This window comes from Idiotropiscis lumnitzeri, chromosome 3, assembly GCF_059441095.1.
Source record: "Idiotropiscis lumnitzeri isolate Australia: NSW breed Sydney's pygmy pipehorse chromosome 3, RoL_Ilum_1.0, whole genome shotgun sequence".
Lineage (NCBI taxonomy): Eukaryota > Metazoa > Chordata > Actinopteri > Syngnathiformes > Syngnathidae > Idiotropiscis > Idiotropiscis lumnitzeri.
Genome location: NC_142393.1, coordinates 7952389 through 7978251, shown reverse-complemented (window position 1 = coordinate 7978251; position 25863 = coordinate 7952389). Strand labels below are relative to the sequence as shown.

At 40.7% G+C, this 25863-nt stretch overlaps 1 protein-coding gene across 3 annotated transcripts in view; it reads left to right on the top strand.

Moving 5' to 3' along the window:
• Window positions 1-7208: 7208 nt before the first annotated feature.
• Window positions 7209-25863, top strand: part of LOC148339720 (metabotropic glutamate receptor 4-like) — a 139136-nt gene continuing 120481 nt past the window's right edge. For 2 of the 3 annotated variants that reach the window (XM_088289522.1, XM_088289524.1), the window contains exon 1: window positions 7209-7305. The gene's annotated coding sequence lies outside the window, so the exon portion shown is untranslated. Of the gene's footprint in view, window positions 7306-16881; window positions 17131-25863 lie in introns of those variants that run through there. The other variant, XM_088289523.1, reaches the window with a different exon arrangement.

The window sequence follows — 25863 nt, the reverse complement described above, 5'->3', positions numbered from 1 at the left end:
CTTCCTCTCCATCTTCCCCAACTACTTCAGGCCCATCCCCCACGCCATCACACATCTCTGCCACACCAGCCTCTCAGAATGTGGCCGTAGTGGAGGAAATTGTGTGGCTTTGTCCATGCCAGCCATTGGCACCACCTGGAGACCAATGAGAGGATTGAGCAACAATGCAAAACAATTGTTGGTGTTTGACATTCAAATTCATATTGGCCTAACGGTGACCTACGTTCAGACAAGCCATAAAAAGGAACTGGTGAGACGATTTGAAATTCAAAATCAAATCTCACAAGAGGCCACTGGCTCGCTCAGCGTCTCCTGCCTCTTGAACTGTGCAGCAGGCCAAAGCAGACAGAATCCTATTAAGCATCTCAGTGGGAGGGACAGTTAGGGGAGGGGTCTTAACCCACGTTAGCGTGCTCACCCATCCCCCCCCCTAGTGATGTCATCTTGCCCTTTTCCCTCTTCCTATATGTTCATCCACTAAGCAGGGTCGGGCCTGGTTAGTACTTGGATGGGAGACCGCCTGGGAATACCAGGTGCTGTAAGCTTTTGCACCGCAAAAAATAAATAAATATAAAAAAAAAAATAAAAAATATGTTCATCCATCTTGCCCTCAAGTACGCAATCCACAAACTGCGAAGGCCACTGGTGCCGAAAGTGTGGTTGTTGTTTTCACAACCACCAATTCCTGCCCGGGTTTCCCCCTTCCTTGATTGTGCCGCCCCATGGGGTCGAACATGAGTAACACACGTGCGCACAAGCTACTCACATCCCCCTGTCGCCATACAAAAGAGAGGCTGACGAAAGCATGGACGAGGGAGGCGGAGTGCGCATGCGCAAGCACTAGGAGGAGGGAGGAAAGTGTGGGAGTCGTTGAAAGGCACGGTGGGTGGAGACACAAACGCGTGTGTGTGAGGGGGCGTCTTTTCTCCTTGTGAGAGGGGGTGGATGGAGGTTAGTGGGCGGGGGATGGGGCCGTTTATGAGTACTAACTGAGTCACACAAACACAGGAAGTAGCGCGTGCAACTTGTTTAGTGAGCACAGTGCTGTATTTATGTGAAGGGCCCGTATGCAGAAAACAATTGGCGCTCTCGCATGCCTTCATTTTACCTTCTTGCTTCTCTGAGTCAACTTCACAATGCCACATCCTGAGATGACTCAAGCGTTTGACATTTTCAAAGGATGAAAACTGAGTTATATTTTACACTTGTTTTGGCAGCCACGGACTCAATGTTTGGCGTGACTCACCTTTTGCATAGTTTGAGGAATTCAGGTGATGTACAAAACAATTTCAAATTCAATCTTCCCGAATTTACCTTTTTTATATTCATATGGTGCTGTGAGTTAAGGCTGGACAATTATGGAAAAAATCTTCTAATCACGATTATTTTGATTGAGATTGAAATCATGATGATTAAATCGGTTTAATTGATTTACTTCGTATTTATTCAACTATTTAAAACTCAACTACACGAACTTATCATCATTGATAACCTAATGTCAATTCCTGCGGCAAGGGTGGACTAGTAATTCGCACATCTGCCTCACAGTTCTGAGGTTCTGAGTTTAAATCTCAACTGTGGCCTTCCGTCATGGAGTTTGAGTGTGCTCCCGATGCTTGTGTGAGTTTTTTCTGTTCCTCTGGCTTCATCCAGTATTCTGAAAACATGGACATTAGGTTGAGTGAAGACTCAGAATTAATTGCCCATAGGTGAGAGTATGAGTATAAATGATTGGTTTTGTATATGTGAGCTACAGTTGGCTATAGTCCAGGTTTATTCAGCCTTTCAGTCAGCTGGGACCAGATCTCGCTCATTAGACCCTAGCTAGGACAAGTGCTATAAAATATTGATGGAGGAATTTTTTTTTGCGTAGTGGAACAGTGTTATAGTGGTTAACACATCTGCTTCAAGATCATGAGGTTGAGGGTTTGAAGCCAGCTCTGGCCTTCCTGTGTGGAGTTAAAATTTTCTCCCTGTACTTGCGGTTTTCTGTGAGTACTTAGTTTCCGCCTACGTTTTAAAAAGCATGCATATTAAGTTAACTGATGACTAAATGTTGTGAATGGTTGCAACCAGATAACGGTATAAGTCGCTTCTTGCCCCAAGTCAACTGGGATAAGCTCCGGCAAGTAAAGAAGTATAGACCATCGATGAATGGATGGCCTTTTATTGTATTTACTAGATAAACACAAATGTGGAGTTTCTTTCTTCCCTTTTGAAATAGAAGACACTTTTTTTGTGAAAGTCCGAACACCAAGTGACATATCAATAACCGTACTTTTTAAACGTTTGTAGCCCCTTTTTATTCTATCTGTGTGTTACACTCCTCAATATGCTCTCGTATACTTTTACCACTTGGTTTGAAAAAAAAAATGCATCGGTCCTGGTAATGAAAAAGAGCAAATAATTTAAATGTACAATTTTAACCGTTACAACGTTTGTTAGATCACATAACACCAATTATTTACAGAGCGAGAAAAGCATAAACTAATCAACAAATGGCCAGCATAGCTCCCAGAGGATTCATTGAACCGCGCATAAGAAGGAAAAGCATGCATAATAAACAGAATCAACAGCGCCCCCTGGTGTTAATACACTTAACATACAACTCTTGCAAGTGGCGGAAAATATATCATCCGCTAGAGGGCAGTCGAGTGGCGTCAAATCATATTGTGAAAGTCGAAAACACCTTCAACTCGTTTGAGATGTGATGGCTTTATGGTCACGCGCTGTTCTCTGGAGATAAATTACATTAGGCGACACCACAAAGGCATCCGTCAGCAATACAGGTAATTTTTGCTACATATAGTCACTAGTGCCATTTAAAAAACAATAAGCAGCATTTCAATTAAGTTAAAACTTAATTCCTGTTCTGAAGCTCATCAGGTTGATATCCAGATGAAGTTAAAAAATCATTAGAAAATCAGAGCTGACATGGGCGTATGTTCAGGGATTCTGGGAGCCTTATAAATGAGTCACCTTGCACGATGGAGTTGCATCTGGAAATGTATTTATTTTGGTGCATGCACGCTTCCTCTGTTTTATCTGATTGATCAAAAGGGAAGGGGTTCCTCTGCTTACGTTGGGCGCTGTCACATCCCAACAAGGCAGCTGCAGTCCCCTGAGACAGGCGACGGCCCGCGTGGCATCTGTGCTTGTTACTTCCCCAGACCGTCCCGTGCTTACTTTTATCAGCGCTTTTGTTTATTTGCTCGAGAAGGGAGCACAGATTCCCTCCACTGAGTACTGAGGTGACGACCGCCACAACAAATAAGAGCTGGGCCGGGGGATAACGGTGTTTACAGACTTCTTCAAACAGGTGCAAGGCTCAGCTGCAGAGTCGAGTGGCTTCAACATTTGTCCTATCGATTCCACTTTAACTGGTGTCATCCTGTCAGGAAGGTTGGACAAAAGGCACCACTGTGTGTCACACCAGACCAAAGTAATTTTACAGGAACAAATATTACCAAGGACGTATGATGATTTAAAAGTAGGTAGACGTTTTTCTCTCTGGAAACATCAATTATTGATCAACTCCCGTGACAACATACCATGAATAAAAAAAGCAATCATTTTTTGTTTTTGTTTTTGCGCTATTGTGCCCTTGCAAGAGCGCCCAGCTAGTCAGATAGCAAACAGTTCTCCAAAAGAGAGGAAAAATGTCTCCATGGATGTTCATCACAATACTTTCAACACATCACTGTTGTTATATTTAGCGTAACAAAAGTCTTCTAGCTTAATGCTAACATAAAATATGAAACACCACGGACGGGCTAACATAAATTAGCATTGTTATTGTGGTGATCTTTAACCCTGAGATGCATAACTGGGTCTGTTTTTTTTTCTGCAATATGTTTTTATATTTATTACATTAGTATTCATCAAATAGGTTGTCTGTCATGAGGCCATTTTGTTTTGTATGTAATAGTTATAGTTTCTAAGTAATTGTATATTATATATATATATATATATATATTTTTTTTATTTAGTTTTTTTTGGTGTGAGTACCTCACTTTTCTATAGCTGGGGTCAAACATGACCCATTTTGCTTTCTATAAAATTTTAACATTATGAACCTTATCCGGTATAGATGGCCTATTATGGGTCTAATATTATTGACTACTCAATGATGATATCATGAATCTACGTCTGTCTGCATGCGTGTCACATGTGGACTTTCATCATCATTGATCAACTATATATTATCGTATTTGCATGTGTAATGATACTCATTAAAAAAAACAAATGATAAAATAGTGGGCGTGTCTTATTTACAAGTGGAATCATCTTGGTTTGTTTCTTTACACTACTTGCCCTTATTCCACATCTATGGCAAAATGAGTGAAAGAGACTTTCGTAATCCCACACTGGTATTTGGACCGATACAGTATCACCTCACAGATCCTCTCCCTGACACCAGGATGTCCGTCTCATGACCACATCACAGTGTTGGGTATCCCACATTGGCGGGTGTCAGATAGCTGCCTATTGATGAACGATTAGAGTTGCTGAGGATGAAGTGAGCCTCCGCCACCCACGGGGGTCTCGGTGAGACGGATGGGCCCATTTGTAATGCAGAGGGGGCCCCACAGCCGCATTAACTATTCAAGTGTGGTTATCCCAGGGTAATGGTATGCCGGCAGCACTGCAACCGAGTCGCACAAGAGAAAGTGCAATTCTAATGTTGATGAATGGGACCTGCGTCTCTGGATTATAAGGTCCATTCTCCATTTTGACTGATTATCTGCTAAACGCCACGTGTGGCTGCCGGAGAATGCACAGTCAGTGAACACGGTGTGAAATGACACAAACATGCTATGTCATCAAATTACAGTACATGACGATACGTCCCACACATTTGAAGGCGGATACATTTGTATTTTAAATTGGATTTGGTGGTTACCGCCAGCGACTTGGTTAACGGAATGATTCAATTTAAGTTCCCCATGATGAATTAGTCCATCTTTAAATGACTTCGTTTTACCTGACCCATACTCCATATGGCAGGGGTGGGTAAACTTTTTGATTGGTGGGCCACAATGAGTTCTAAAATTTGACAGAGGGGCTGGACCAGGAGCGGATAGATGGAGTGTTTTGGTAACCTCACCTCATCAGAGAGAAAAGATACATTTAATTTTAAATGAAAATGAACAAAAGCATTACAACAAAATGTCTGTCTTTGACACACCACAGTATTTGGAAAATAAAACATTCACAAGTTTTATTCATTAATTTTTTTTCAAATTCGGCGGGCCGGATTAAAACGTTTACCGGGCCGCATGTGGCCCCCGAGCCGTAGTTTGCTCACGCCTGCCATATGGGAACAACACATTCCAAAAAGCGCAGTATCTCAGAGCTTGACATGTAAATCAAACGACAACCTACGAAGATGGTCGCGAATGCCGCAAATGTATCCAATAAATCTCCGTCGCCGTCACCTGGCACTGTCATACGCACGGAAAAGATGATTTTTCAGTGAGCGTGCTACCACTTTGTGAACTCTCCCGACACACAAATGCTCAATGTTCTCTTGTCTTGTCGCCCGGCAGTCCATTTTCAAAATACACCCTCGCAGTCAACTGGCCTGCGGGATGAGGACGCGCCAGGTGTAGCCGAGTGCAGGATTGAGACATCTATCCTCTGCGGGGACGTGTTGAGAGAGGAGGGAGGGCAGAGAGGTGCTCTACCAGCCCACTGAATAAATCATCGCTTAGCGCTTTCGCTAGCTGCAGTCCAATTAACCAAAGGGGACCCTGAATGAATGCAGTCAGGTGGCGTGATTAATTACGGAATCCGTAAAAAGGGCGAAAGGCGAGTGAGCTTTTACTTTGTAGGCTCCCTTTGTGAGAAATATTGTTTGGTTTGAAAATTGCAAACATACAGAACAGCTGACGTGCCGACACCCACAACCCAGCATGCCTTCACGCACTTCACGCACCGATCAGCTTGCAAGCAACCCTTACGGAACATGTTAAGCGCAAAAATGAGACCAACAGCATGAAAATGCTTCACCTCGAGGACGAGCCCGTGAATAGCAAATTAGCACGCAATTATTTCCTTTTCTATTCCCCGTGTACCTCTTAAGTTGCACAACTGTAGCACATTTCAATATTGCCGTTAATTGAACATAAAAGGCAGAGGAAAGGTGGAAGGGGAAGGTTAATGGGGCTGACACAAACGGAAGGCAGTCGAGGAATTCTCGCCTTGAGTGTCACATCCTGCCCACTTTGCAGCCCCTATGAGGGTCCAATTAGCCCCCCGTCAGTATTCAGAACGGGTCCATGCAGAGGCCAGGTTCTGGCATCACTTTCTGGGCCGATTAAAGTCATCTCCGAGACAACTGCTGGTAATGACCTTCGTCTTTCTATCAATAACTGACTTGCACGCAGGCCTCTGAGTGCTGCCGCCCGCAATCGAAAGGTCACTTGGATGTAACTAATGAAAAAGGGAGGAAAGGAGAGATATGGACGTAATTGGAGCAAGCGCTGGTACAGTAAGTGTGAGAAAGTCCACATTGAAGGCCGAATAGTAAGCCAATCTGGCTTCAATATATTTGTGCCACTTGCACAAAGGTGTCTCATTTAAAGGTTACTTCAATTTTGTGTGTCAAAGGAAGTGACAAATTAACAAAATGTGCATGGACTGTATCTGTAACTTCCTTATGAGTTCCGATTTCAGTTGGAACAAAGACAGCAATCCCATTTTGAAATTTATTGACACTTACTGTCTACTAAATATTGCCTTGTCAATAAACCTCAAGCCCCAAATTTTGATTATGGCAAGTGTGAAGTGACACACCAGTGATGAAGTTGCCCTCAATCAGCAATTTTGTGGAGCGCAGGGAGGACAGACAAGGCATGATAGGATGAATCAAAGAAGAAGCTTTTCTTTTTTGGATGATGCCAATGTTGTTTTTTTTTTCCATTATATTCCTGCTGTCAAAGGTAACAAACGTTCTTCATGTGGATGCATTACTGTAGTGGTTGTTATTGTTGTTACATCCAAAACAGATGACTGCGTCAAAAGTAATCCATGTTTAAGGAAAAATCCACCATTTTCAATCACTCAGCCTCCAGACCACTAGAGGGCAACCACACGCCGAACCACAATCCAGTGAGCACAATCAGGAGCACTCCAACAGGTGGTGCAATGCAAATTCCTGGAAGTGTTCCTATTTAAAGGGACCGCATTCACTTTTTCCGTGACTTGTAGAAGCATGGCATGAAATGTTTGCACGTGGCTCAGCCACGAGTCGCAAATGCAACTGGAAACAAAGCAAGACCATTAAGTCAGAAGACGCAATTGGTAGGGAACCAACTTTGATGTGGATGATATGTTGCTCAAGATTTTTGATTTATTTAGGAAGTGCAATGCAATGTTTAAAAAAGCTTCATTGAAACTGTGTGCTATTTATAATTTGAGTGCCACTAATTTTAGTGTCAATTAAATCATTAAACTGTTTGAGATGTTGGAATAGTTTTTGATTAGTTTGTGTAGATGTTCCAGCAACATTTGTTTTATTTAAAAAGAAAAGTGCACGTGTATTGGTGTACTTTGAACACCTGCTTATTGAACTTTATTTGATGTATATATTTTTCTGTTAAATTTTGAATTTATCAATCTGTTCCAATTTATTCTACATTGTTCTAATCTAACTCCTGCTTCCATCTTCAAGATAATTTATAAGATAAGAAAGAGAAGAATTGTGTTGTTCTTCAACGATTAATCTATCTCTTTTGCAAGTTTGGGCAGAGTTGTGGTCAAAGGAAAACACGAAGAACTTGTTGCTTTGGTGTTGCACAGAAATTGTGAAGCCCGCCACAAAACTCCAAAAATCAAACCTAACAAAGATCACAGCAATTCAGAGTTGCGAATGATTAGAAAATGCCTGCTTCATGCTCCTAGCAGACCAAGAGAATCATCGCCACACTTTTATCTCCAGTAGACTTGATAATTGTAAAGGTCATCTTATTGGACTCCCTCAAAAGCGGTCGGGCTGTGAACCGAGCAAAGCGATCAGAACTTATTATTCCAGTCCTAAAAGCTTTATGTGGGCTCCCAACCAGCTGTTGAATAGTGTTTTCATTTTTTTTTTTTAAAAGTATGTTCTTTCAAAACATTTTTTGGCGATACTTTGGCTTTCTCTGCTTAGCTTCTGAATGTTGTTTGTAAATGCTTGCTGGTGTGGTCTTTGCTTGTGTGAAGCACATTGAGTTGTCATTTTTATGAAATGTGCTATACGACTAAAGATGCCTTGCTTTGCCTAAAATGATCACAACATAGATTGTATTTTCCGTCCAATCTCTGTGATTATTATTTCCCCCCAGTGAGTCCAGAGAAATAACAGATAAAATTGTGTATCGCTTCAAGATCTAATTTTTTTTGTTCCAGAATGGGATGTGGTTTAACTTGGCGTTACATTAGGAGGCAGACCATTATCATGTTTTCGTGCCAAAATGTGCCTTTCCGTTTGATACCAAATTCATTACCACAAAAGCAGTGCTAACCCACCCTGACCAATCTTCATTAGTGCTGCTGCAAAGACGGTTTAGCTTCGATAGATCGGGAAGAACTATCGCAGAAACGATTAAGATAAGCGGAAATGTTCAGTAGACTTTTTTTTCTTTTTTTTGAGCATCTATATATATATATATATATATATATATATATATATATATATATATATATATATATATATATATATATATATATATATATATATATATATATATATATATATATTAGTCTGTCCTTTGTGATTGGTAATCTTTTCACTAAGACTCACGTTTATCTGTAAATAAATTCATGTGTTCATCCGAGGCAGCCTTTCCTTTCACAAAGTATAGCTTCATCATCCAGGTTTATTCTGGCTGCAGCACATTTCCAATGAGTACAGCCAAACAAGACTTATCCTGTAGGTTGTGATTGTAGAAGCGTTTTTGTGGCTTTGCCCAGATAAAGTGTTGGAATGCACAACAGCGATTCCTGGATTCAGCTGTGAGAACATTTCTCAGAATTGGATTACATTCACACAGAGTATGGAGACAACACTTTCACCCTGGATAATCTGTGGCGAGGGATAAAAGAGTGAGCGGAAGGTTGTCTGTTAAGGAATCCCGACAGACAATGAGGAAATTTGGAGTGATTAGAGAAAATCTTTCTGAGATAGAAGAACAACACCTTTTCAAATAGACAAACTGTTGAAAATTAGCACATGCTAGATGGATGGGAAAAAAAAGAGCATCTCTGCTCTCTTTGATGGCTTGTGACAACCCATCCTCTTTTTGACCACATTCTAGACAATTTAAATGGGGTTTAGGTGTCAGAGATTGGCTGACATCTAGCTAGCTGGATGTTGCTAGCTAGCGGGGATGTTGCTAGCTAGCTGGATTTCTGCTTAATGTGGCTCACAATACAATACAACTTCATTTATATAGTCTCTTTATCAACCCATTAGGTGTGTCAAATAGTGCATTGACAATGACTTCACTAAAAATCCCTTTTAATGAAACATTTTTTCAACGCCTATTAATGCACAGCTCCTTCTTTCAAAGCCCCGTGTTTAGTGAGTTCTGGTTGCATTGCAGTACACGCGTTCGCATATCAATTACTCTCTAGCTCTACAGGCAATATACAAAGCGTTTCAAGAGCGAGGGGTTGTGATGGACAAATGAAGCTTCGTGAAGCATTTGTGATTATTTTGAACTCCTCTAGATGGCACTCTTGGTTTAAAGATGCAGTGTAAATGTTATGAATTTCCATTGCACTAGCCTTTATCTTCTCTGTGCACTGTAGTCAACTGCTAAGCGGCTTTACTTCAGTAGTAAAGTAAAAATGACAATTTATACATGCATGAAAAACCCCAAGGGCATAATTAGAAGAGAATCACATGAAAATCAATAAGAATGGCGCAAACTAAGCACGTGACCACATATTCATCGGCCTCTGTGCAAAGTACTCAATTGCATACCATCATCCATGCCTGATGAGCTGTGCACGACCCGCCCGAATTTGGCTGGTGAAATACTTTTGGCTCCTGAGCCAACATCCGAAAATCTCCTTTTTAGACGGTCCTTTTGTAATTGTTTTGCATACGCAAAGGAAAGACCAACTTCTTCACATTTGGTTTCTAACATGTTCGAATTCTCAGCCTTTCTGCTTGCTTTGTGCGTGTTGTGTACGCGTGCATGCGTGCGTTTTGATTGATACTCGTTCGCTGTGAAGTCCTCTGAGGCGTACTGTATTCACGATGAATGGTTGCAACAAGAAATGTGACTGAACATTCTTTATTGGAAGCTGGGAGAGAGGCAAGTAAATTATAAATTAGATGCCGTATCTTTGGATAAATAAACCATGATGGTGGGTTGATTCTGAGGCGGTGGACTTGCTATTCAGAATGACACTTGAAATATTGTGAAAATATTTAAGGGCAAAAAAAAAAAAAAAAGAGCAACACTATTAATTTTGTCCAATGATCACACCAGGACAAGCTCTCCGCCTGACAAGAAAAGATAATGGTTTGTTGTACTATATGACCGCAATAATCTCGATGTCATTTCCTGTCCCAACATGTGAGATGTGATGCATAAAATGAGTGTGTGGTGCACAATATGGATTTTTAAAGCACAGAAGATGCGATGAATGATCGATCAATTTGTTTTGCTGTAGTTTAAATGGGCAAACGCGTCTATGCCTCAAGGTTGCTCCCCTGTTTTCTAAATATGGGGGGATTATTGAACTCTCATGGCCGTTGAGCTGAGTGTGCCATGTCCAACTGCATCGCAACGGGAATGCATTGCTGTGGAATTTTAATGAGGACGCTCAGGTTTACAAAATGCTCACATATCAAAAATACTGCTTGTGGAACTCCCCAAAGTTGAATAAATGGGAGAATAATGGACTGATTGTTAATGATGGACAAATGAAGCTTTATGAAGCACTTATGGTCATTTTTGACTCCTCTGGCACTGTTTGTCGGAATCCTCGTATGCCCATATATGGTCAAATTCATTTTTTTTTTCACAAATCGATACTAATGGTTTGTCCCTACTTAGTCTGTAATTTGTACGCAATTTAAAGCAATGCAAGAAGCTTAAACAAATATTTCTCCTCTTGAACGCAACTTATGTTTGAGAAGTGTTGCTCAATTGGAGCAAAACTACTTCAGTTTCCTCGTTCTGCGGAAGCTGTGTGTTTTATTTTTTTTGTATCGCTCACGGCTTTAAACCTTTATGGTGTTTGTGAAGATGTAGGGCAGATATTTTCTTGTGACATTTTAGAGGGATTTTTACTCGGTGGGGTCTTCACGTGGTTGAAGACTTTGAAGTACTCGGCGGCTGCTTGCTCTTAATCAATGCCAGCGTTAAATTATTGATTGAATTTTATTTAGGTTGTATTATGTTGACGTGAGTGTGCGATAGCAATACAAGGCTATTTACAACTTGAACGAAGCGCTGTCTGAGAACTCAAACAAGCTGTTGTTTTTTTTATTTTTATTTTTCATTTTTACAGTATGAGGATTCTGGCAGATAGCCACATTTTGGTTTAAAGATGCTTCAATGCATTTCCATTGCACTAGCATTTATCTTTAAACCAAGAGCACCATCTAGAGTAGTCCTGCAAAAAAAAAAAAAAAAAAAAAAAAATCTAATATAAGGCGCACCCGCATATAAGCCGCAGCAGCTCTAAAAAAAAAAAAGAAAAAAAAGATATAGAAGCTGAACCAGGCTGTCAACTAACGGCTGCAGTGATCGACATATGTAATCGAAAAGGGGCACATTATGATTTTTCTTTTAAGCTGCCTGTAAGGTTTGATTAAGTACTGGAAATGAAATTCAAAACACGGAACAAGATAAACGCTGGCTACATTCTGTATTCATGGAATTCATTAATGAATAAGTGATCATTTAAATTTGTGAAATCCTTGGTGTTAGCTGTCCGGATGGCTGCCAGCAATGGGTTTCCTTTAATTTCATTTGATATCTATTTTTTTTTTATTTTTCTTTTCCTCATGTATTACATATATCCCATTTAAATTCCCAAGGGGACTTATTTCTTTACTCTGCTGTACGGTTTTGTCTCGCATGCATAACCTCACACAATGAACTACCTAGGCACACGCAGGCCAAGGAGAGATGTGAATCTCTTTTAACAACCAATTTGAAACAACCCTGGCACGATTACAATCCCAAACACAAATCCTTATGGGCTAAGCACGCGGAGCACAATTTGTTCCAGGAGGACTTTAAAGGTCCACTCTAATGTGCCCAGCATTGCCGCTTACTTTAGTTTATAGTTCTGGACGTTAAAACATTGTCTGCTGAAATCTTTCCCCCACAGCAGACTCGGTGGTAATTAAAGGCTTGTTTTCAGCAGCTCTTAAGTGCGCAAGTGTATCTGCAATTAAATCCACACTTTTCCCTTCTTCGGCCATTTTTTTAAAAAAGCGAGAATGTATTTCAGATTTTCAAACGGTTGCCAGCTACGACTTTCGAGTGTGTTGATTCCGCATACGAGTGAGTATCCAATCACAAGACGCGTTCCTCACTTTTAGCGTAAAGCCAACGAGAAGGCTCACTGTAACCTACTCGTGATCTGATTGGCTATCCTAACTGCCCATCAACTGTATGAGCCCCAAAACTCACACAGAAGAGACGCCCGCACGATTGTATCTGAAGGCCTCGCACGAATGGTGCGTGCTGCTGGTATTATGAAATCTGCCTGGCAACACGAGCTAGCTGAACTCTGATTGGATAAAAATTCTCACCTAAAAATACAACACTAGGATATGATAATAATGTGAAGAATATGATCATGATTTTTTTTCAATTAATTAATTAATTTATTCTTTATTTAATTTTTATTTATTAATTTTTATATTTTTATTTTATTTATTTATTTATTTTTTGACAGCCCGCCACTAACTATACTGCACTGATTGTAATGGGATGCATGTCTACTAGTATTGGCTGTTTAGGTAAATAAACAAAAGTCGGCGAACTTTACCTTTGACCACTTTTCTTTGTTTAGTTTTCATATTTGTCTTATCTTTTGCTGGTTATCCTCGTAGATGTATACACATGGACAAGCCAGGTAGCGCTAAAATAAATAAAAATGCAGCCTGTAATGCAAGAGCAATTAGCTGATGCAAGGCCTCTCAGGCTCATTTGGCCCCGTCTGTGTTTTCCAGCCACGTTTGACTTCCGGATCACTTTTTTTTTAATTAAACTTGAGAAAAGTTGTTTGACCACCAGACCGTTCCAGTTCCGGGTGTCTCCTCTGACTCTTACCTGCCAGTGCAAAGTCAAAAGTATAGACACAAAGACAAGTCATCCTCTATAAGCGCAGAGAGGTTAATGCTCAGTTGATGAATGCTTATTGCAGCGAGGGCCACCTGCAGTGACAATTACATCTGCGGAGGGCTGCAGCGTTTCGAGACAGACGGGACAGCAGGCAGACACATTTATGGCACCGTGCCCGGAACTCCTCCGTCTGTCCCGCTGCTGATGTACCCTCCATCACCACCTCTCAAGAGGGGGGGGGGGGGGTGACCATGGAGAAAGTGCCACGGCACAACTCAAATTACAGTGTACTACCAGTTTTCCTTTGGAAGTGTCATCTGATGTACCGTGAGGACATTTTGGTTGTGCAACATGCACGGAACCATCTGTGGGAACACAGTTGGAAACTTTCATCTGTTGTTTGCGCAAATTTTTCCAAGCTTTGTTTATGGGGATTTATATGGCTTAAAGGGTGTTTTTATCTTTATTTAATGAGGCACTTTGTCTCCATCACGCACAGGTGGCCTTCACGTTATTTATATGTGCGCAAGGCTCTGAAGGCATTGTCGAGGAGAGACATCTGTATTTTTGGTAACAGATGAGCTGCACGGGGAATGAAAATCTGGGGTCCACAAAAAGAAAAATGTTCCTGGAAAAATTTGTGCACTGAACTAGATTTTACGATGCCAGTAAGTCTTCAAATGGCTTCTTCATTTATTCACAAAAATGGCCTTATTTAACTTCCTTTCACACAATGACACAAAAGCAAAATCAAGATTACACAGCAAGTCACTGAAAGCTGAGAGTAATTTTTTTTTTTTTTTCCGTGATATTTACATATTCAGTTGCCTTACCAATTATTTCAACGTCACAATCAAGTGTGATATTTAGCCGGCACTATAATCACTTATGTGTATGATTCACCGCATTTTGCCTTTGGTCTGTTTTTCTACGACTGATTTCTTGTTATGGCACTGCATACACTCGGGCCAATTCAAGGTGAAATGAACTTGTTCACATTTTCATCGACCACTGAATGATTCACCTCATACTAAAGATTCAAGGCTGCGTTTGAAAGTGGATGATTGAAGCAGCACAGTGGTTAGCACATTTGCCTCACCGTCAAAAGTTCTGGATGCATCTCTGAACTCGAATCTTTTTATGTGGCGTGTGCCTGTTCACATCATTTCCTCCCATGAGTGTGAATCATTGCCGACATGTCGTGCAATTTTCAAATGGTATAGTCTCCTGCTCGCCATTTATTATTCGGATGTTTTCTGATTCCACCTACAACCAAAAGAGGGCAGTATATTCCATTTCAGAAAAGGCTCAAAAAAGGAAAATTCATTGAAGCATTTCAGTCATGATATTCCCTCAAGTCGTTCCATCAAGAAACTGGTATCGCTGATAGGTTCAAGCAGCCTGGGATCTGTTCCCACCCAATAACAGCCTGAATATGAGCGTGAATTACGCCGAACCCGAATGAAGACAAGAGCTATAGAAAAAGGATGGATTGAGAATGGATGGACTTTTGCCACCTGGGGTGCAAAGTGGATAATACAGTGGATGAGCGCTCCGGCTCATGGATAGTGAGCGTCTTCGTAGTTTACAGAGCAGCTCCTCTTGGATTACTCAAAATCCTCATGGATGAAACGCACAGATTGGCGCTTTATACTATTTTGCCGGTCCGTTCTGCGACCTCAGCACCCTTCCGTCATTGTCCCTCTGCCGTTATTCATAAAATAATCGCCCTGCGTCCTTTTTAGAGCACTTCTGTCCTTGCATTTTACCAGTACATCCACTTCTGACCCCCCCCCACATGCTTTTTAACCCCCGCCCCCTTGAAACAATGCTGAACACAGCTATATAACTATGCAGTACGTATCGCCACCTTTCTCACACTGTTCTTGTCACATGAGACAAATTCATAGAGACGGCTGTATTTATTGCACTTGATCTATTTGCTCAAATTAAACCCAATTTGAAATGCTGCTTATTTTGGCACTCAATTGCTTCTTCACACGGCTGCATATATCGCTTCTGTTTTTTTGCCCTCTCTCTCTGTCTTCATCTCTGTGTTTGCACCTTAAAGTGAATATGAATGGATGCCTCTGCGCAGTTTTATAATTGCAACTATACACTCCATATTAGTGCTACTTTGCCATATAATGCATTTATGAAGCAGCTGCTTAATTAAATATTTATTAGTTAGCCATTATAAATGTGCTTAAATGGACTTTGCAGTGAGAATTGAAAAAAAAACACAAGGACACTTGTGGTTCTCTATACATTTACATTTTTATTTCCTATATTTGCTTGAGATAAAGGCATTGTTGTTCCAACGAGTATTAACTAACATAGCCTCTTAAATAAATGTGCCGGTAACTGTTCCTTTATCAAGTAATTTACCGCCAAAATCTTCAAAAATGAGATTTAATCATGATTTCAGTCTTTACGGAAGCATGGGACTTCTAATGTAGACTAAAACATTTTCCTGCTAAATACATTTGAACGTCCCTGTACATGCAAATACATTCAAATATACTTGCAAATAAGTTTGAATAGACTCGTAGGCTAAATCTTACAAATGTAGCATTTTTTTTTTCTTCGTGCGCATGCGTGAGGAAAAACCTTTTTTTTTAACATTATTGAATATTGAGTTAGTAAAAATGTTGTTTTTTTTTGGGGGGGGGTGATAGTCTTAGGCACCCATGCGACCCTTGTGAGGAGAAGCGTTTCAGATAATGGATGGATTTATTTATTTTTTAATTTATTACTCGAATCTGCACAAGTCATTAACTATTATGGGGGGGTAGGCTATATTTTTAGCATTTAGCCTTGAAGTTTTTTTTTGAACGTATGTTCATTTGCCACTCAAAATTGTTTACTCCACATTGACACTTCCAAGCTTCCGTCCTTAGCATTTGCATATTGACTTTATTTAAAATTAAACAAACAGTTTATTAAGATTTACGTGTGGCAAGTTCAGGAGCGCTCCCCAAAATGCACCTCATCACTACCAGAATAGAAAGAAACGGCTCTGCAAAATGCCGTCAATTCGTTCACGTTGCTCAAAAAAAAAAAAAAAAAATCAAGGAGGCACTAATTGGACTGATGGATCAATACGTGCAATCAGCGCCGCGGCGATTAAAAGATGAAAAAAAAAAAAAAGCAATTCCAATGAGAATACGTCGAAATGACTCGAGGGGTAATGATCACGAGTGGTGCAGCTCATAAACTGAAATCGTGTGCGCGCGTTGCATGCGCGTCCAAAAACGGCAGTCATGCCGAAGAGACGCCTTACTCACAGATGTGGTCAAAGTAAAACCGATTGTTTGACAATTAAGTGCCAGGCTTAAATAACTGCATTTCTGAAGCACGGCAGATATAATATTCATCATATCTTGGGAAACGCAGTCTTTTTTTTTTTTTTTGAAACGCAGTGTCATTTTATTAAGTTTTACGCAAGCGATCATGTGCTTACGGTGGAATTCAAAACCAACAAATCTCGCCAGTGGTGAAGTGAATGGAGACTGTGTGTGTCTGCGCGTGTGCGTGTAAAAATCTCCCTGTGTGGGCGGGAAGTATTGTGCAATCAAAGTGCGGATTCGGGAGAGGAGGGAGCGCGGGGAAAGTAGGAAAGCCCTTCAGCACCACTCGCCTCTGGACAGCCTTTGAAGCGGTGGACTGGATGGAGAAAGGCGGGAGGTTTGCTGGAAGGCTGCAAACTGGAAGTTCAAACGTGCACTTGTTGTCCGCACACGTCCTCGTCGTTTTTGTGTCTCGTTTGCGCTGACGAACATAAGAAAGCAAGAGGAGCAAACAAAACAAATCACAGGACGGCCGCGACGTAAGTTTTTAAGTCACTTGGAAGATTTCGATGCTAATGCACGTTTCATTTGTTTGCACGTGTCCGTGTGTGTGACTCCGGCGTGTATTAGAGTTGCCCAACTGTGTCACTGCGACTGCGTTCCTCTTCAATCACGCTTGGGTGTCTTTTGGAACACCCGTTTGTTGTCGTGATGAAACAATGTGCGTAATGAGCATTTTATTGTTGACTTTTTGGGGGCGAGAGGCGTTAATTTTTCTGTCATCACACGTTGAACAGATTAATGAGCGTCGCCCAAAGCCTTTAGCGCGCAAATGAGCCTTCACTCAGTCATACAATGCAGCCCTTCATCGACTGCATGTATGGGAGCCCCCCCTTATGCGCCCCCAACCCCCTTTCCGCTCTACTTGGCTCGACGGTGCTCCTCACACAGACACATCCGAGGAATCCATATAGATCTAATCACGAGGACTCCAAATAGATCAAGTCACGCACACGGCAACGCGGCGGAACTTCAAAGTAATGCAATGCAAATGAGGTTGCATTGCGCATTTCCGCAGACGCGCTGCAAGGAATTTGCGCTCTTTCAGCGGGTTCTTCTCGCACATTGGCGACGAGCTGTGGTCGCGTTTCATCACTTTAAAGCTTGGCTTGACGTCTCTTATGTTTTGTTGGACGCCTCCTGCGTGTGTGTGCCTCGCTGTCAGCTGTGCAATGCATTCAGATCGTATTTCAAAAGCTTTCAACTCTCTCCTGATGCGCGAACTAACATGAAAGCAGATTGTCTTGTGTATGTCACACAGATGTGGAGTCTCGCTGCAATTACTGGTGATGCCGGAGATTTGAAAGGTTCACTTTGTCGACGTATGATTAATACATTCCTGACTGGTTTTGGCATTGATTTCACTCCCCAGTACAAGTAGTTTGCCAGGAAATGATTGGCAATTTTAAAAAATTCAGTTGAAATGCAGTGCTTAAAAAGTTTTTAAAAAACTGGGAACAATGTTACTTCTCATCAGATGAGACATTACTTACGAAAAACGAGCTCATTTGGTTTCTTATTGTAAGAATGTGGCTTCTCAGGCGTATTTGCAATCGGTGTTGGCTCAGCCACAGCCCACAAGTCCTTAAATGAGGCGAAGCATAAAAGAATATTTGACTTTGGAATGAATACCGGACAAAGCAGATGTTTGGAATTTGATTGATTTTGACCATGCGTTGTTTGTTCGCCTTCACTTTGAGAAATGTCAGACATATATCTTTGTTGCTTCCACATTAAGCTCCTCTCATGACCAAAGCTTCATTTTGATATATGGCATATTATCATTTATTAAAGGCATATATTACTGTAACTGAAGAACCAGGTGTGAAAATATCAGACAGAGATAAACCAAGTGAAGATGAAAATAAATAAATAAATAAATGGTGATTTTCTTTATTCAGGAAAGGAACGGGTGTCAATTTCTGCCCCCCAAACCTAATAAGTGGTCAGGCGCCCATCATCAGCAACAAGTGAAATCAAGTTTTTTTTTAATTAAAAAAAAATTTTTTTTTCATTTTTGGCCATTCTCTTCCTTAATGCTGAGTCATGAACACCGATCGGAACTGAGTCGAGGGCAGTTTGCAGTTCTTTAGATGTTTTCCGAGGTTCCTTTGTGACCTCATGGATTGCTGTGCTCTTGGGATTATTTTATTTTATTTTTTTTTGTGAGCTGGTTTCCATGTTTTCTCGATTTGTAGATAAAGCCTCTCGCAGTTGTTCGCCCAAGTGCTAAAGCTTTGTGACATTTTGTTGCAGCTTTTTGAGATCTTTTGGTTAACTTCATTTCGGAAAACAGATTCTAGATGAGTATTTTTTTTTTTTGACTGAGAAAGTCTGGAGCTGATCAGGCTTTTGTGGACACATGTGTGTGTGTGGTCAGTAAAACGACATGATTTAAAAAAAAAAAATAAATAAATAAATAATAGTCACAGTAAAGTCATTCTTTAATGATTGGACCAACTACTTTTTCCACACAGAGCCAGGTGAATATTTTTTTCTCTTAATAAATTAACTACTTAATTGAATGTTAGGTTTATTTAGGTTATGATAATTATGCTTGATCTTAAATATTCAAGTGGGGTAACAATGCCAAAATATAAAAATCTGCCAAGCCACCTTAGCTATGTAGCTCCCCCTGGGGAAAAAAAGAAAAACGAATAACTCTGCACCGTACATAAAGTGTATCGTGCCTCTCACCCCAGTTTCTCTAACAAATTTACTGACATCCCGACATGCAGTCAAGCTGTTATTTTTTTTTTTGTATTTAGTCGCTGTCACAGGTGTGTATTCATTGTGACGGACTAATCATTATGGTCTGGGTCCAGAGGAGCAGCTATGGGATAAAGACAATTACTGTAGAATATACTGTTGACAGAAAAAGAACCCTTAAAAATGGTCTGGTCTCTGGAGAATACCTGCAAGTTCTCATTAAGAGGCAACGCTTGGAGAAGCGCCAGAAAAACGAACAAAAAAAGAACCTGACTGTCAGCACAATGCCTGCTGCTTTCAACTTTTACATATTTCCTTCATATTCATGCAGTTGGATGCGACTGTAGCTTTGTGTGACATATCATGTCCCCTCTGTGTTTCTCGCTTCGATTGTCTGACTCGAGCACAAATGTCTGCACAGAAGGTTAGCAGACAAGCAGACATGGACAAAAAAAAAAAAGCTTGGCAATATATGGTCGTCTTTAGTTCCATGTCACTGCTTTACGTCCGGAATGTGCACACTCCCGCATTGTGACCTCAATGCTGATCGTAGGGTGAGAGTCCCCCAAACAAAAGCACGGCATGTTCCGGAACATCTTGATTTTATTTTCTAAGCTGCCTCGCCCTCTTCTGGGCAATTGGCTGTTTTAAGACTTTGGTCATTTCTGCTGTGTATGACTTTTGGCGAAATTGTTTGCTCCAAAGCTTTACGTTTCTCTCCTCGTCACGATTTTTTTCCAAATTTCAGATGTGTCAAAATGTTTTTATGGGAGGGGATGAAGAGGTTTAACTTTTCCAAGATAAGAAGCCTTGTTTTGCCGTCCTTTCTAAGCTAAGTCATTCACTCACTCCTGAAGGGGAAGTTAACCTCCCACAAAATTCTTTGCAATCAGTCCGATGGAGTTTTACTTGTTTGAACTTGGCATTCTGATTAATATTCCGTTTGTGGAATATGACTTAAGCAGCAAAATCCACCTTGTTTTCAGCCATCTCAGGGGGCGGCCATTTTGTCACTTTTGTCAACTGAAAATGACATCACAGTTGCTCAGGGCTTAGGTAACGACCAATCACGGCTCACCTTTTTTTCTGAAGCTGAGCCATGATTGGTTGTTTACTGTGCTCAGAGCAACTGTGATGTCATTTTAAGTTGACAGAAGTTCCAAAATGGCCGCCCCCTGAGATAGCTGAAAATGGGTGGATTTTTACTGATGACCTCATTTTCCTCAAACACAATATTAGTCTCGTCGAGTGGACCTGCATAGAACATATTATTGTCGGGAAATATTTTGGGTTGACTTCCCCTTTAGCACTTGAAGAAAACTGACAAACTACCAGTTTTTAGTACATTTAATTGGTAAGCATGCCGAGTCAAAATGCTGATGCAATTTTCCATCTCACACAGCAAGTAAAGGAAATGTAAAATGTTCCAACAGCACACACAAAGCTCCACTAACAGCGCTTCAATATGCATTTTAAACAGGTGAAATTTATTCCTAAATGTAATGGAGCACATGAGATCATTGTCATTACACAAACAAAACACACCTGCATATTTGTTACCAGAGAGGATGAGCCGCCCCCCCCCCTCTGACATGCACTGACGCTGAGCTCCTTTTTATCCTTCTGTGGTGCCAGTTTTTTAAACAATGCTTCATCTGTTGCCATGGTGACAGCTATGAAGACTGCTTTTCCCATCAGCGCCATTGTATACGTGCAATATATATCTTAATTGTAATTGCATATCTCTAGACTTGCTTTATGTAATATCAAAAAATGCAACAAAGATACTTTATGACATCATCATTCCGGTCCCAAGTTTCTTGTTACTTGTTCATGCATGAAGGAGGCATTTCTCCAAAGGTTATGCTGTGATCGAGGTGGTGATGCCCTGTGGTGTCTATTCGCAGATGGCGAGATAACGAGCAGCAATGATTTATGGTTTTTATACATTTATTGCTTTACAGTAGTGGTCCCCGACCATGAATTGCATGAGCATTTTTATAAAAGGAAGCATAAGAGTTGGAAAAATTGTGATGTAAAAATGAAGCTTCATGAAGCACTTGATGGTTTTTGAAACCTCTACATCAAGTGGTCTCCAACCGCGGAGCCGTGGACGAGCTTTTGGCCGCGCATAAAAAAAAAATTGCAGTTGTCGCATGTTAAGATGCTAATTGTGTCGGTTGCGTTACGCTAATATTAAGCACACAAGCTAGTGACATGAATAACTATAGCTGGTATGCAGCCGGTGCACAAACGTTAGCATTATTTCCTTCAAGGATGGCCCTAAAGTTTCCATTTCAACAAATGCCACCGTACAAAAGTTACAAAGTTGAATCTCACTCCCAACTTGTATTAAAGACAATGATCACCTTCTCCATCAACGTTAAACTTTATTGCTGCTTTGAGAGTGTGACAACAACGAGATATCCGTCCGATCTTTATGAAGTGCTCTTTCTAAGCAGTAAAACACCAAGTGATGGATTTCCAAGAGGTAAAGCTGCCGAAATGCCGAACGCTTTTGGCCCCGATAAAATCATACCTCGCGACCAAGTGATGACCTGCTCGTGACAGCTGAAACTGTGCGTCATGAAAAAAGCGCATTGAAACGGGTAGCAGATGATAGCTGGCAAATGACTCAAACAAGTGCAGCCAAAAGGGCTTGATGACTGCCTCATCTTTAGGGTCTTTGCTAATATCACGAGGGACGGCAATCTTTGAGTTCTTGCCTGTTCTCACTGCCTTGACTCTTATCGTCAGAGAGCAAATCATTTTAAACTCGCAATAGGAGTTGAATAGTGAACCATTGGCTTGTATGTATCACTCATTTGTGATAATCTTTACTTTTATTTCTATGATTGATCCCAGACTCATGAAGGTAGGTATTAAAGAAGGATTTGGAACGACTGTATGCTCAGAATGGGTGAGAAAAAAACATGCGTTCCTTAGTATTTTATAGCATCTGGAATTGATCTCAAATGTTTTTTTTTTTGTGTTTTTTTTTAATTTATTTTTTAAATTTAATTTTATTTTTATTTTTAAATGTTAAGTATTTAATTATTATTATTATTATTATTAATATTATTATTTTATTATTATTTTTTTTATCCATTTCACATCTGTTTGATCACAAATGACAATTTGCTTGTCTATCACGAGTCTGTTGTTTGGAAGATATCATAACATTGGCAAATGGATGTATTTCATTTCATATTTAAAAGAAGCATTTCAAAATCTTGCTTGCACAACTCCGAATACAAATTATAATATAGATAAAATCTAGAACTTAATGGGATAAAATGCATCTTTTCATGACTAGTTTCCGCTCAAGATTAGTTGTTGTTGCACATAAGCGCCAGGCTGACTCCTCTTGCCATGAGCAAGCGGGAAGCTCGGCCCAAGTTTCTAAATCCGGCAATCCTCCAACAGCCGCCCGGCTCTTTGTGCACTATTCCTGTCTTTCTGCAGTTTGGGTAATTGGGTGGGATTTCTTGACTTACGTTTTTAAGTACTGCAGTCGTTCTCAAACCTTAAAATACGCGGTGCTGCATGCAACACCATAATTACGAACAATAAAATACAGTAGCGTAGCATGAAAATATTTTTGACATTAGGCACACTTTGAACATTTAATAGTGTGGAAAAATAAATATTAGTGACGGACAAATGAAGCTTCGTGACGCACTTGTGATAATTTCTGACTCCTCTAGATGGCGCTCACTTAATAAATTTCCATTGCTCTTTGAACCTAGTGCGCCATCTAGAGGAGTAAAAAATATCACAGGTGCTTCATTTTCCCATCACTATTAAATACAACTAAACGGTTCTTGGGCATTGATTCATTTGCGTACCACTATAGTAACCCCATGTATCAATAATTGTGCGAGTATCACACTTTGGGAATCACTGATGTAAACCGTCAGTCGTTGGAACTGGACAGGTTAAAAAAAAGCAAAGCAAATCATTTCTTGTGTTTCACAAAAAATAAGCCGGACGTAATCTCATTTTGCGCCAGCTCTGTTCTGCACTGAATGCTTATTGATCCACCACTGCTATCAGATTTTCCCATTAATTTACCCGTGCAACAAAAAAAAAAGATTTCCCTTCTAACTTACTGTATATAATGTCGGATATACCGTAGACGGAACCATGAGCATCATACCGGACGTGATTGATGCCCTCCTCGTTTTATCCACAATCCAAAGTGAGCATAGAGGATTTGGATAAATATGAGGAAGCTGAATGTCATTGTTCCTGAGCAATAGGCATCAACATATTGACTTTAGAGGTCCTGCTTCAGGTCACTGTTGATTGCTTTGCACAAATTAGCCTCTGTGAGACTAATCGAAAAAGCACAGCAAGACACTGAAGTGAGAGGTGCATGCTTTTCGCTTTTCTTGTCCTTAACACTTGTTTTTTTTTTGGTGTACTTTAGCCAAACAATCACATCCTCAACAACTTTTTCTGAGCTACAGTTTAACAAGATTAAACTGTAAAGGGAGACCGCCATTAGAGGCCTCGGCTGCCTCTGCGTTTTGCTTCATAATGGGCCCGTAGGGCTGTAGCGTGCACCGTAGGTCCACTTAATGGCGTGCTGATGTTTGAGCCCATTACTCAGAGAATCCTTGTCATTGCCCTTGCCCCACCCCCAAACACGCACCAAACTCACCCCCCCCTCTCCCAGGTCACACTGCCACCCTGGCCTTCAGTACATTGGAGCTCACTCCCTCGTAATGAGATGTCTGCTTACACACAAAGTCCTGATTAAGAATGCGGTGGCTGCAGTGTGGGATTCCACGTCTACCACTCCCTGCTTTCATGTTTGACACCTGTAAGTGTGTGTGTGTGTGGGGGGGGGATTATAAAATCACACTGGCTCATTTTGCATGCACGCACGCGCACATGCACACCCACACGCACACACGCGCCCCGACCCGCACACGCACACGCGTACGCACAGTTGTGGCCTGCAGTGGCGACTACAAAGCCTTGAATGCAGGATAATGAAAACAAACGCAAGGGAGTGTGCATGTGAAATTCCACATCATGCAAATTAGGTTGGAGAAAGAGTTGTAAAACATTGGAGGTGCATTTTTTTTTTTTTTTTTACAATCACCTTTCATTGCTCATAACGCCAGAAATATCCATTGACTTTATTCATGAAAGTGCTGATTTAAAAAAAAAAAAAATAAATAAAACAAGCACATTGTGCTGTTTAATCATATTAGAGGGGACTTTCATTCAATACAAAGGGCTGCAAAACAAAAGGGAGGGTTCACCGACTCCGACGGAAAACTTCGGCACTCAAGCCGCAGTCCGATAAGAACGAAGCTTTTATATGCACATACTGTTTGTGCAATTAGGCTGAAATGTCACCGTGAAACAAAGGCAGTCAGCGCTCGTGCTCGGCCTCTGAAGTTGCTAATTGGTCCTCACCGCTAGAAAAAGGAAAATGCACAGCCATGAGCTTTGGCTCCAATATTTGCTGAATGCAACGGATGCTCGGTGGTTGTTAGAGGCTGCATTCCAGGTGATAAGATACAATGAAATGTAATCATGTTAAAGCCAGCAAAACAAAGATGCTCCGTATTTTCTTCCCCAGGACTGCACACAGAGAACAACCTCAATGAGCTGTTTTGATCCATATTTGTTTTATTACTCAAGTTAATGCCTACTCCCACTTCTGATGGTTCCACTCTTTGTTTACAACACAGCAGTAATGGAGACTCTCTGGACATTTCGGAGTCGATACAAATATTATTCTAGACCATGGCTGCTGCACAGCTCATTGGACATATGTAGTCGCGCACACACACACACACACACCCCGTGCTGTCAGATACTGGTCCTCATAATAGTGCAAAGACAAACACACACACACACACACACACTACACACCTTGCACTGTCAAAATGCTGCTGGGTGTTTTTTTTCTCTCAATGTCAGGTAGAGAATTATTAGAACATGGCATGGGGTGCGTTTGATTGATATATTGGGACGTTCCACTCGAGTTAGCTCCACTTGTAATGGCCATTGCTGCGGAAGCTGGAATATTCATGCACATTTTCAAGTCTTTTGTGTATGTTTTTGTTGACAATGGCAGATGAGTCATTTCAAAGTGTCTCCTTTTGATGCTTTTGAAATGGAGACGTGACCAAACCATAGGAGTCCCAACTTGTTGCAACTGAATGCTGGCACCCCTCTAAACCGGTTAAACTTTACTGGGGGGAAAAAATTGCTGAAGTTGCTATGTTTTATTTCGCCAAGTGTTTGCACAAAATAGAATCATCTGGATCCAGGTACATCTTTGAAGTAGACTAATGAAATAAAATTTAATAAATTCAATAAAAAATTTTCCCCACTGTGCACTGACCTCCAAGTGAATTTGTAATAATGTAATTACACAATTTTTATTTTTATATTTTAATTTCATTTTATTTATTTTTAAACTAGTGGTTTGTCTTTTGTTAAAAAGCAAATTTTCCAGATGTCTAAGACTGGCTTAT